The sequence below is a fragment of the Bos mutus genome, chromosome 21, assembly GCF_027580195.1.
Source record: "Bos mutus isolate GX-2022 chromosome 21, NWIPB_WYAK_1.1, whole genome shotgun sequence".
Taxonomy (NCBI): domain Eukaryota; kingdom Metazoa; phylum Chordata; class Mammalia; order Artiodactyla; family Bovidae; genus Bos; species Bos mutus.
Window position 1 is genome coordinate 3,657,024 of NC_091637.1, and position 12,954 is coordinate 3,669,977.

Below are 12,954 nucleotides of genomic sequence, written 5' to 3' on the forward strand. Positions count from 1 at the left end.
TTCCGTTGGTGATGGTGGTTTACCTGACAGGCTGACCCAGATGCATTTCGGTGAGTTTCTGCTGAATTGTTGACGTTCTTCATCACAGAACATGAAAATACTAAAAGCCTCCTTAAGAGATCTCCTACATTCCAGACATACTCTTCCTAACCTCTGTTGTGGAGCAGCACTCCAATTCCCCTGTGGTTGTCAGGGTTAATCACCAAGCCAGCAGAGTCGATCTCTCGTTTCGCCTGTAGATCCAGAGGCCTGAGCTCCAAATGGATGGCCAGTCTTATTCTGTTTTCAGCGGAATCCTTGTCATGCCCCCAGGTGGAAGCACTCGCCTCTTTGGAACTGAGACTTCTAGATCAGCAGAGTATAAAATCAGGAGATAGGAACCGAATTTTTTCTAGGTATTGCCACTTGGCTGGTGTCATAGGTGAGTTTTTGAAGGCTGCTGTAACTAATTACCATAGAGTGGGTGGTTGAAACAACAAACATTCCTTTCACAAAATTCTGGAGGATGGCAGGTCCAAGGTCAAGGTAGACCCCGTATCTGACAAGGGCCCGATTTCCAGTCTTCAAATGGTGGTCTTCCTGTTGTATCCTCACACGGGAGAGAGCAGAGACAGAGAAAGCAAGCTCTTAGGAGTCTCTTCCTAAGGGCACTAACCCCATGGTGAGGGCTCCACACTCATGACTCGTTTCACACTCATGTGTCACACTCACGGCACAAAGGCCTGGTTTCCCAATACCATCACAGGGGGACCTTGGCATGCCAATGTATACTTGGGAGAAACATGGATATTCAGCTGAGAACACTATTTCTCTGTTCTATCAAGAAGGCTGCTGGAGGATAAGGGAAAACATAGTAAGACCAGTGAAGTCCATGAGTTGGGCCCATTGTCACACTTTATTTGTCATGAAATGAGTTCCTTGATCAGAGCAATGGTGTGTGGTGCATGGAATAACACTGGGGTGGAAAAGGAATTCTCTAAGTCCATAGAAAGTGGTTTTGGCAGAAGAGTAACTGCATATCCAGAGTAAGCATCTCTTCCATTAAGAGTGAAGTTGCACCCCTTTTGTGATGGAACCACTCCAGTTTAACCGTCTGGCCACCAGGTAGCTGGCTGCTCACCATGAGGAACTGTGCCATTCTGGGGCCTCGGTGTTGCCCTCTGATGCTGGCAGGCTGGGCCCTCAGCAGGGGCCACAGCCAGGCCAGCCATACTGAGGGAAGTCCGCATTGCTAGGCCTAGGCAAAAACTCAGTCCCTGCTACCACGGCCACTTTGCTCATGAGGCCCACTGGGCTATGACAGGGTGGATAAAGAGGCTGACTAGCATCCCAAGCATGGGCCAAACTGTCTAGTTAACTATTAAACCTCATCTCTGCTGAAGTCATTTGTTGGGGAGCATTCATAAAGGACACATCTTCCTTCTGTGCACACAGAAAGGCCTCCCCACATATTCCTTCCTCAGGCCGCCCTTTCACCACCATTCCAACTGTGTTCTCTCCAAAACTTTGACCATCCAGCCACACCACTGGCCAAAGCCCATGACAAAGAATAGACTCATACCTCTAGACTTCTTTCCTTCTAGGCAAAACGGACGAGACATATTGCTTGTAGTTCCGTTGAGTCAAAGGATCCCCCTTCTCCTTGTGCTTCAGGGGTGTCCCAGAGAGTGGTTATAGTGCTTCTGCTCTCTGCTTTCAGGTGCTGCCTACATGGTGTGCAGAATCACCTGGAAACCAGGCTAGGGTCATTTTCCTTCACCCTTCAGTTTGCAGGGAATCGCCAGGAGGCCACAGCTGTGGCTGAGAGGCAGAGTGTAATGTAGCAAGAGCAGGCCATGGCATTTGAGTCACCCCTCTCTTCCGGAAGGGAAAGGTGATCAAGGTTTCTGAGGTGTAAATTATGACACAAGACTAAAGAGTGGATATACCGGGGAGATGGGAGTGTGTGGGTTTGGCTGTAAAAGGGCAACATGACAGACCTTAGCAGTGATGGAACTGTCCGTTGTCTTGATATATCAATGCCAATATCTTGCTTATGATATTGTACCACAGTTTTTTAAGTTGTTACTTTTGGAGGAAATTTAGTAAAAGTTGTGTGGGATTTTTCTGTATCATTTTTACAAGTTTGTGTTGACTCTACAATTCTTTAATTTTTTTTAAAGTTTAATTAAAAGTTACAGTGACTTTCAAAAAAATGCAGAGGGAAGAAAGACCAAAATAAAGTTAAATTGATACCTTCTCCATATCATATGAGAGACCAGAGAACAATGACAACTAAGAGAAAATAACTTTCAAATTGAATTCTATACCTGGGATAACTATATTTTAAGAAGGAAAACACAGTGGTGACATTTTTAGGTTAATAAAAATCTGAGGATGCCAAACGATCCTCATTAAAAGGAATTCTAGACGGTGGAAGGAGATTCTAGAAAGAAGCTTTGATACAAAAGAAAGAAATGTGAGCAAAAATGTTGCAAACATGCTGATAAATCCAAACTCACACTGAACACACAAAGCAATTAAAAATCACCTAGTGTGCATGAATTGGAGAAGGAAATGGCACCCCACTCCAGTGTTCTTCCCTGGAGAATCCCATGGATGGAGAAGCCTGGTAGGTTACAGTCCATGGGGTCGCACAGAGTCAGACACGACTGAAGCGACTAAGCAGTGTGTATGAATAAAATAAAAGATAAACATGAATTCCTGGATATATCAGAAAGCAGCTGCCTGATTAGAGTTAACATATTCTTGTGTGTTATGTTATACATGTAATATAAAATCATATGTTGCTGCTACTGCTGCTAAGTCGCATCAGTCATGTCCGACTCTGTGTGACCCCATAGACGGCAGCCCACCAGGCTCCCCGTCTCTGGGATTCTCCAGGCAAGAACACTGCAGTGGGTTGCCATTTCCTTCTCCAATGCATGAAAGTGAAAGTGAAGTCGCTCAGTCATGTCTGACTCTTAGCGACCCCATGGACTATAGCCTACCAGGCTCCTCTGTCCATGGGATTCTCCAAGCAAAAGTACTGAAGTGGGTTGCCAAATCATATGTTATATAATACTTATTTTTGATGGAGTAAAGCGTTTGTAACTTAATCCTGGCAAGCCTCAGGGAAACTTTAATGTTTAATTGTGGATCCAAAATGAAAAGGCCGGAACGAGGACAGAAGTATAGGGCACAATCTTGAATGCTGTGACAGAGCACAAAGAATTGTGCTGGTAAGCGGAGGAAGGAGAAAATGAAGGGAAAGGGGAAAACAGGGAAGAAGTGGAGAAAGGGGGAAATGAAGCCAGTCCATTGACTGCTGTAGAGACAGCAGGTAAAAGTCAGCATAGGGCATTCAAAACAGACAAACTGCTGAAAGGTTAGACAAGAAAAAGGATTGCAAACACCAGAACAAAACTGCAAAACTTGTTGTGTTCCCAAATGAAATCCAAAACAGCAAAGAAGATATATAGAGAAAGATGAGACCTGGTACCAAATAAAGTCTTATCATAAAAGTGAAGAACTTACCTCTTCTATCAAAAGGAAAATATTTTTAAATAGGTTCATAAAGCAGAACTCAACTCTGCAATACAGAAAAACACACACACAGAACCCAGTGATCCAAAAAGGCTATCGGCAAATATATACCTGGCAAATGAAAACTAGAAGAAAACAGAGCTTGAAATCCTAACATCAGGCATGGTAACATTCAGTTATAAAGAGATTTAACACAGCAAAACATATTTAAAAGCAAAGATATAACAGAACAACTAGAAATACACCAAAAAGTATGGCTATCACCTATACAAAGTAGAAATAACAGAAGATGAAAGGAGACCAATAAATATACATACATATATATATTGTATATATGTATATATACTAATATACATACATATATGTTAAAGATTTTAATATTAGGATAAATAAGGCAAGAGAAGAAAAAGTAAGTAAAGATACAAAAAAATTAAACGGCCTTATGATTATTTTGACATTACATCTCATAATTAAGACTAGACTTCCTTTTCAAATTCACAAGGACCAGTCACAAAATTAATCTCATATTAGTTTATTTAGTAATATTAAGAAATATCAGTATATTTATAAAGTAGATATTTCATAAATAAAGATAAATATCTGATGATAAATCTCTGATGATAAAACTAGAAAATAAAAATAAAATTTAAAAATTCTCTTCTAACAGGAAACTTAAAAATTTTTCTATTAAATAACACAAGGTTGAAGGGAGATGCAAAAATTGTCAAAATTTCTAAAACTCAAAAGTAATATGTAAAATTACACATAAAAATTTATGGTGTGCATTTAAGGCACATCAAAAGAAAATTCATTTTCTTAAACATTTATATCAATACAAATGGAAATTAAAAAATAATTAAATTCCCACTCACAAATCTAGAAGTAGAAAAATGAAACAAACCAAAAGAAAATGCAAGGTAAGTAAAATAAAGATAGAAAGCTAAATTTAATTGTATAGCACATATAAAAACAGTGGAAACAATGAATCAAAAGTCTGGGGATTAACAAAATGAAGTTTATAAGCCACTGAAGAAAAAAGGGGGTAACACACACAAAATAAGAAACAAATTACATAAAACCAAGAAAAGCAAGCAGCAGTCATAAAAGACTACTTAGCACACCTTTGTTCAGTAATATTGAAACATAGATGAAATGGACAGTTTCTTAAGTTTACTAAAATTGACTCTATTATAGATACAAAGTTAAGGAGGTCAAATTGCCATAGAAGAAAAAAAGAGAACTTTATTAAAAGAAACTTCACACATACACACACACACACACAGGTACACACAAAGGGCCCAGATGTCTTCATAGGGGAATTTCACTAACCTTTTGGAGACCTTAGAACTTCATCTTAAATAAATTGTTTAAGAACATGGAAAATGAAAAAAAGTCTCAGTTTATTTTCAATTGTGGAAGAATTCAATATTAGGAAATTTAATAATTTAATTCTGTTATTAATCATCTATGGGAAACATCATTTGATTAACCCCACTGATGCTACATATATGACAAATTTCAATACTAATTTCTGATTTGTTAAAAAAAACACTCAATAATAATTATTTATGGGCGTGTCTTCTTTCCTCTTCTATCTGTTTGTCTCTCTCTCTGTCTCATTAAGAGACCGTAGAGAATTTTTCACTGTGATTTGAAATAAGAAATTTCCTCCACTACTTTCTCTATTCTTTATCATCATACTTAAATTATTAGCTCCTGGAATTAGACAAAAATGAAATACTGAAAGCATAAAATTGGATGACATTGAATTTGTCATTTGTAGATACTGTGATATCTATTTGTAGATACTGTGATTAAAAACTGGAGAACACTAGAGAATCAATGATCAATTAACTCAGACCTCAGGAGAATTCAGAAGCAAGTAGGCTATAAAAGTAATATAAAATAAACATTTATATGCATGAATAATAACTAATTTCTATAATATATGTAGACATTTAGTATATGATAAAGTATTTAAAAATAGTAGGGTGAAGTTGAAATTTTGACTTCCCAGGTGGCTCAGTGGTAAAGAATCCACCTGCCACTGCAGGATATGCAGGAGAATTGAGGTCAATCCCTGGGTCAGGAAGATCCCCTGGAGGAGGAAATGGCAACCGACTCCAGTATTCTTGCCCAGGAAATCCCATGGACAAAGGAGCCAGGGAGGCTAGAGTCCATCGGGTTGCAAAGAGTTGGGCATGACTGAGCAACTGAGCACAAAGTTAAACTTTTGAATGAGTAGTGTGTGGAGATCTGGATAACAAGCTGGAAAATGTCAAAATACAACATGCCTCACATAATACATCTGAATGTGCTCCAAATGGATTAGAGATATGTAAGTGATCAGAATAAATCATGAGTGAATGTTTTTATAACTTGAGTGTATGGGGAAGGTTTCCAACTATTATTTATTTATGTATTTAAATAGAGATGCAATAAAATACTGATAAATCTGACTACAGGAGAACATTTTAAATTTGTAGGATGAGAAAAATACAAACAAATCAAATGAAAAATGACAAATGGGAAGAAATTACTTGCAACATATACTGCAGAAAATCAGAAAATCTCAAAATTTGAGGACAAGATATGAAGAAATCTTACAGAAAAAAGTGCAAAGGGCATGAAAAGATAATTTCCTAAAACAGAAATTAGCCACAAATATTTTAAAATGCTCAATACTACTCATAACAAGAAAAATGAAAATTAGAACTATGTTGAGGTATTTCTCACATCTAAGTTCAAAAAAATGATGTTTTAAAACAATTAAATCTTGTTTTCTAAATATTGTTGTTGCTGTTGTTTAGTTGCTAAGTCTTGTCCGACTCTTTTTGTGATCTCAAGTACTGCAGCATTCCACCTTCCCTGTCCTCCACTATCTCCTGGAGTTTGCTCAAGTTCATGTCCATTGAGTCAATGATGCTATCTAACCATCTTATCCACTGGCACCCTCTTCTTCTTTTGCTTACAATTTTATAAGTATTGTTTTTAATTAAAAATAATAAGTGTTGTTTTTAATTAAAAGAAACCAGGGAGAAAGTATGACTTAAGGGCTGAGAAAAGGAAATTATAAGTCAGCCTGGAAAAACCTCTTGTACAAGAAAGTAAGGATGTGCTCAGAAATAGATACCATCAGAAAATTACTGGAGCTAATCAGTGAATTTAGCAAAATTTCAGGATACAAAATCAATGAATAGAAATCACTTGCATTCCTATATACTAACAATGAAAAATCAGAAACAGAAATTAAGGAATCAATCCATTCACAATTGTAAAAAAAAAAAAAAAGTATAAAATATCTAGGAATAAACCTACCTAAGGAAACAAATTCTTCAAGAGATGGGAATACCACACCACCTTACCTACCTCCTGAGAGCAGGTCAAGAAGCAACAGTTAGAAAAGGACAGGGAACAAGAGACTGGTTCCATAATGGGAAAGGAGTATGTCAAGGCTGTATATTGTCACCCTGCTTATTTAACTTATATGCAAAATACATCATGCGAAATGCTGGGCTGGATGAAGCACAAGCTGGAATCAAGATTGCTGGGAGAAATATCAATAACCTCAGATATGCAGATGACACCACCCTTATGGCAGAAAGAGAAGAGGAACTAAAGAGCCTCTTGATGAAGGCAAAAGAGAAGAGTGAAAAAGCTGGCTTAAAACTCAACATTCAAAAAACTAACATCATGGCATCTGGTCCCATCAGTTCAATACAAATAGATGGGGAAACAATGGAAACAGTGACAGACTTTGTTTTCTTGGGCTCCAAAATCACTGCAGATGGTGACTGCAGCCGTGAAATTGACGCTTGCTCCCTGGTAGAAAGACTATGACCAACCTAGACAGCATATTAAAAAGCAGAGACATTACTTTGCCGACAAAGGTCCGTCTAGTCAAAGCTATGATTTTTCCAGTAGTCATGTATGGATGTGAGAGTTGGACTATAAAGGAAGCTAAGGGCTGAAGAATTGCTGCTTTTGAACTATGGTGTTGGAGAAGACTCTTGAGAGTCCCCTGGACAGCAAGGAGATCCAGCCAGTCCATCCTAAAGGAAATCAGTCCTGAATATTCATTGGAAGGACTGATGCTGAAGCTGAAGCTCCAATAGTTTGGCCATGTAATGTGAAGAACTGACTCATTGGAAAAGATCCCGATGCTGGGAAAGACTGAAGGCAGGAGGAGAAGAGGGTGACAGAGGATGAGATGGTTGGATGGCAACACCGACTCTGTGGACCTGAGTTTGAGAAAGCACTGGGAGTTGCTGATGGACAGGGAGGCCTGGCATGCTGCAGTCCATGGGGTCACAAAAAATCAGACATGACTGAGTGACCGACTTGAACTGAAGGAGACAAAAGAACCATATACAGAAAATTATAAGACACTGATGAGAGAAATCAAAGACAACATAAACAGATGGAGAGATATTCATGTTCCTGGGTAGGAAAAATCAATATTAATAAAATGATTATTCTACCAAATGCAATCTACAGATTCAATGTGATCCCTATCAAATTACCAATGGCATTTTTCACAGAACTAGAACAAAAATTTTCACAATTCATATGGAAACACAAAAGGTCCTGAATAGCCAGAGCAATCTTGAGAAGGAGGAATGGAGCTAGAGGAATCAACCGTCCTGACTTCAGACTATACTACAAAGTTGCAGTCATCAAGATAGTATGGTACTGGTACAGAAACTGAAACATAGACCAATGGAATAAGTGAGTAAGCCCAGAGATAAACCCACACACCTATGAGGAACTTATCTTTGACAAGGCAAGAACATACAATGGAGAAAAGACAGACTCATCAATAAGAGGTGCTGGGAAAACTGAAGAGTCACATATGAAAGAATGAAATTAAAACACCTCCTAACACCATACACCATCCCCAAGAAAAAGAAATGCAAAAAGGCAAAATGGCTGTCTGACAAGGCCTTACAAATAGCTGAGAAAAGAAGAGAAGCTAAAGGCAAAGAGGAAAGGAAAGATGTACCCATTTGAATGCAGAGTTCTAAAGAATAGCAAGGAGAAATAAGAAAGCCTTCTTCAGTGAACAATGAAAAGAAATAGAGGAAAACAAAAGAATGGGAAAGACTAGAGATCTCTTCAAGAAAATCAGAGATACCAAAGGAACATTTCATGCAAAGATGGGCACAATAAAGGACAGAAATGGTATGGACCTAACAGAAGCACAAGATATTAAGAAGAGGTGGCCATAATACACAGAAGAACTGTACAAAAAAGATCTTCACAACCCAGATAAACACGATGGTGTGATCACTCACCCAGAGCCAGACATCCTGGGATGCAAAGTCAAGTGGGCCTTAGGAAGCATCACTACAAACAAAGCTAGTGGAGGTGATGGGAATTCCAGTTGAGCTATTTCAAATCCTAAAAGATGATGCTGTGAAAGTGCTGCACTCAACATGCCAGCAAAGTTGGAAAATGCAGCAGTGGCCACAGGACTGGAAAAGATCAGTTTTTATAAAAGACACTGGCTCCTTGGAAGAAAGGCTATGACCAACCTAGAAAGCATTTTAAAAGGAGACATTACTTTACCTAGACAAAGGTCCGTCTAGCAATATGTGAATCGTGAACTTCCTGATATTCAAGCTGGTTTTAGAAAATGCAGAGGAACCAGAGATCAAATTGCCAACATCCGCTGGATCATGGAAAAAGCAAGAGAGTTCCAGAAAAACATCTATTTCTGCTTTATTGACTATGCCAAAGCCTTTGACTGCGTGGATCACAATAAACTGTGGAAAATTCTGAAAGAGATGGGAATACCAGACCACCTGGCCTGCCTCTTGAGAAACCTGTATGCAGGTCAGGAAGCAACAGTTAGAACTGGACATGGAACAACAGACTGGTTCCAAATAGTAAACGGAATATGTCAAGGCTGTATATTGTCACCCTGCTTATTTAACTTCTATGCAGAGTACATCATGAGAAACGCTGGACTGGAAGAAACACAAGCTGGAATCAAGATTGCCGGGAGAAATATCAATAACCTCAGATATGCAGATAACACCACCCTTATGTCAGAAAGTGAGGAAGAACTAAAGAGCCTCTTGATGAAAGTGAAAGAGGAGAGTGAAAAAGTTGGCTTTAAACTCAACATTCAGAAAACTAAGATCATGGCATCCGGTCCCATCACTTCATGGCAAATAGATGGGAAAACAGTGGAAACAGTGGCTGACTTTATTTTTCTGGGCTCCAGGATCACTGAAGATGATGATTGCAGCCATGAAATTAAAAGATGCTTACTCCTTGGAAGGAAAGTTATGACCAACCTAGATAGCATATTCAAAAGCAGAGACATTACTTTGCCAACAAAGGTCCGGCTAGTCAAGGCTATGATTTTTCCAGTGGTCATGTATGGATGTGAGAATTGGACTGTGAAGAAGGCTGAGCACTGAAGAATTGATGCTTTTGAACTCTGGTGTTGGAGAAGACTCTTGAGAGTCCCTTGGACTGCAAGGAGATCCAACCAGTCCATTCTGAAGGAGATCAGCCCTGGGATTTCTTTGGAAGGAATGATGCTAAAGCTGAAACTCCAGTACTTTGGCCACCTCATGCGAAGAGTTGACTCATTGGAAAAACTCTGATGCTGGGAGAAATTGGGGGCAGGAGGAGAAGGGGACGACAGAGGATGAGATGGCTGGATGGCATCACTGACTCGATGAACGTGAGTCTGAGCGAACTCCAGGAGTTGGTGATGGACAGGGAGGCCTGGCATGCTGTGATCCATGGGGTCGTAGAGTCGGACACGACTGAGCGACTGAACTGAACTGAACTGAGTTAAAGCTATGGTTTTACCAGTAATCATGTATGGATGTGAGAGTTGAACTACAAAGAAAGCTGAGCCCTGAAGAATTAATGCCTTTGAACTGTGGTGTTGGAGAAGACTCTTGAGGGTCCCTTGGACTGCAAGAATATCTAACCAGTCCATCCTATAGGAAATCAGTCCTTAATATTCATTGGAAGGACTGATGCTGAAGCTGAAACTCCAAAACTTTGGCCACCTGATGCGAAAGAACTGACTTATTAGAAAAGACCCTGATGCTGGGAAAGATTGAAGGCAGGAGGAGAAGGGAACGACAGAGGATGAGATGTTTGGATGGCATCACTGATGCAGCAGATATGAGTTTAAGAAGGCTGTGGGAGTTGATGATGGACCTGGAAGGCTGGTGTGTTGCATGTAGTCCATGGGGTTGCAAAGAGTTGGACACAACTGAGCGACTGAACTAATAACACTATACAAAATGATAAACTTAAAATGGATTACAGACCTAAACATAAGATCAGAAACTATAAAACTCTTAGAGGAAAACATAGGCAGAACACTCGATGACATAAATCAAAGCAAGATCCTCTATGACCCATGTTCTAGAATAATGGAAATAAAAACAAAAATAAACAAATGAGACCTAATTAAACTTAAAAGCTTTTGCACAGCAAAGATACTATAAAAAGGTGAAAAGACAACCCTCAGAATGGGAGCAAATAAAAACAAATGAAACAACTGACAATGGATTAATTTCTAAAATATACAAGCAGCTCATACAACTCAATAGCAGAAAAACAATCAACACAGTCAAAAACTGGGGAAAAAGTCCTAAACAGACATTTCTTCAAAGAAGACATACAGATGACTAATAAGCACATGAAAAGATGCTCGATGTCACTCATTATTAAAGAAATGCCAATCAAAACTGTGATGAAACATCACCTCACACCAGTCGGAATGGCCATCTTCAAAAAGTCTACAAACGATAAATGCTGGAGAGGCTGTGGGAAAGGGAACCCTCTTGCACTATTGGTGGGAATGTAAATTGATGCAGCCTCATGGAGAACAGTACGGAGAGTTCTTTAACAAACTAGGAATAAATCCACCATATGACCCTCTAGTAGGCATATCCCTTGAGGAAACCAAAGTTGAAAAAGACACTGTATCCCATTGGAGCACTATTTACAATAGTTAGAACATGGAAGCAACCAACGTAGAGTCCATTGACAGATGAATGGATAAAGAAGCTGTGGTACATATATATAATGGAATATTACTCAGCCATACAAAGGAACACATTTGAGTCAGTTCCAACGAGGTGGATGTGCCGAGAGTGAAGTAAGTCAGAAAGAGAAAGATAAATATTGTATACTAATATGTATATGGAATCTAGGAGGATGATACTGATGAATTTTTTTAAAATTTTATTTTATTTTTAAACTTTACATAATTGTATTAGTTTTGCCAAATATCAAAATGAATCCGCCACAGGTATACATGTGTTCCCCATCCTGAACCCTCCTCCCTCCTCCCTCCCCATACCATCCCTCTGGGTCGTCCCAGTACACCAGCCCCAAGCATCCAGTATCGTGCATCGAACCTGGACTGGCATCTCGTTTCATACATGATATTTTACATGTTTCAATGCCATTCTCCCAAATCTTCCCACCCTCTCCCTCTCGCATAGAGTCCATAAGACTGTTCTATACATCAGTGTCTCTTTTGCTGTCTCATACACAGGGTTATTGTTACCATCTTTCTAAATTCCATATATATGCGTTATTATACTGTATTGGTGTTTTTCCTTCTGGCTTACTTCACTCTGTATAATAGGCTCCAGTTCTGTAGGGTAGCAATGCAGTCATGGACGTGGCAGGGACAGGGGTGGGTGGAGAAGGGAGTTGGTGAGCTGTATGGAGAGAGTAACATGGAACTTACATTACCATGTGTAAAATAGGTAGCCAATAGGAATTTTCTATATGACTCAGGGAACTCAAACAGGAGGTCTGTAACAACCTAGGGTGGTGGGATAGGAAGGGAGATGGGAGGGAGTTTCAAGGGGGAGGGGACATATGTATACCTATGACTGATTCATGCTGATGTTTGGCAGAAACCAACAAAATTCTGGAAAGCAATTATCTTCAACTAAAAAATAAATAAAACAAATACATTGGAGACAAGCTCAAAGGAGCCAGGCGTCAGGTTAAAGAGGCCCCTGCTCTTTAAACCTTGGATACCTTGAGTATAACAATAAATAAGAACAGTGAGAGATTAAAATGCATTGAGTAAGACAAGTCATGAGTTCATATCAAAAACAGTAGTAGAGGAAGCAGGGTAGTGCTTCCTCACCATAAAACACCAATTCATAAATGCAGAAGAAACAATTGAGTTAGCAGTTCTCCATTTTACAGCTAGCAGACAAGAATCATCAATGAAAGCTAAAACTAAAATGCTTAAATATTCTTAAAGAATCCCCTCCAAAGAATATTTAGCAATATAAGAAGGAAAAAGCAGCTTCACAGGGGAGAAGGCTGGCAGATACTAATTTAACCAAGGGATTAACATGACCCGCAGTAGGACAAACCAGCATTACTTGCCCGTGTTATGGTGCTCTGAGAAAAGCAACATTA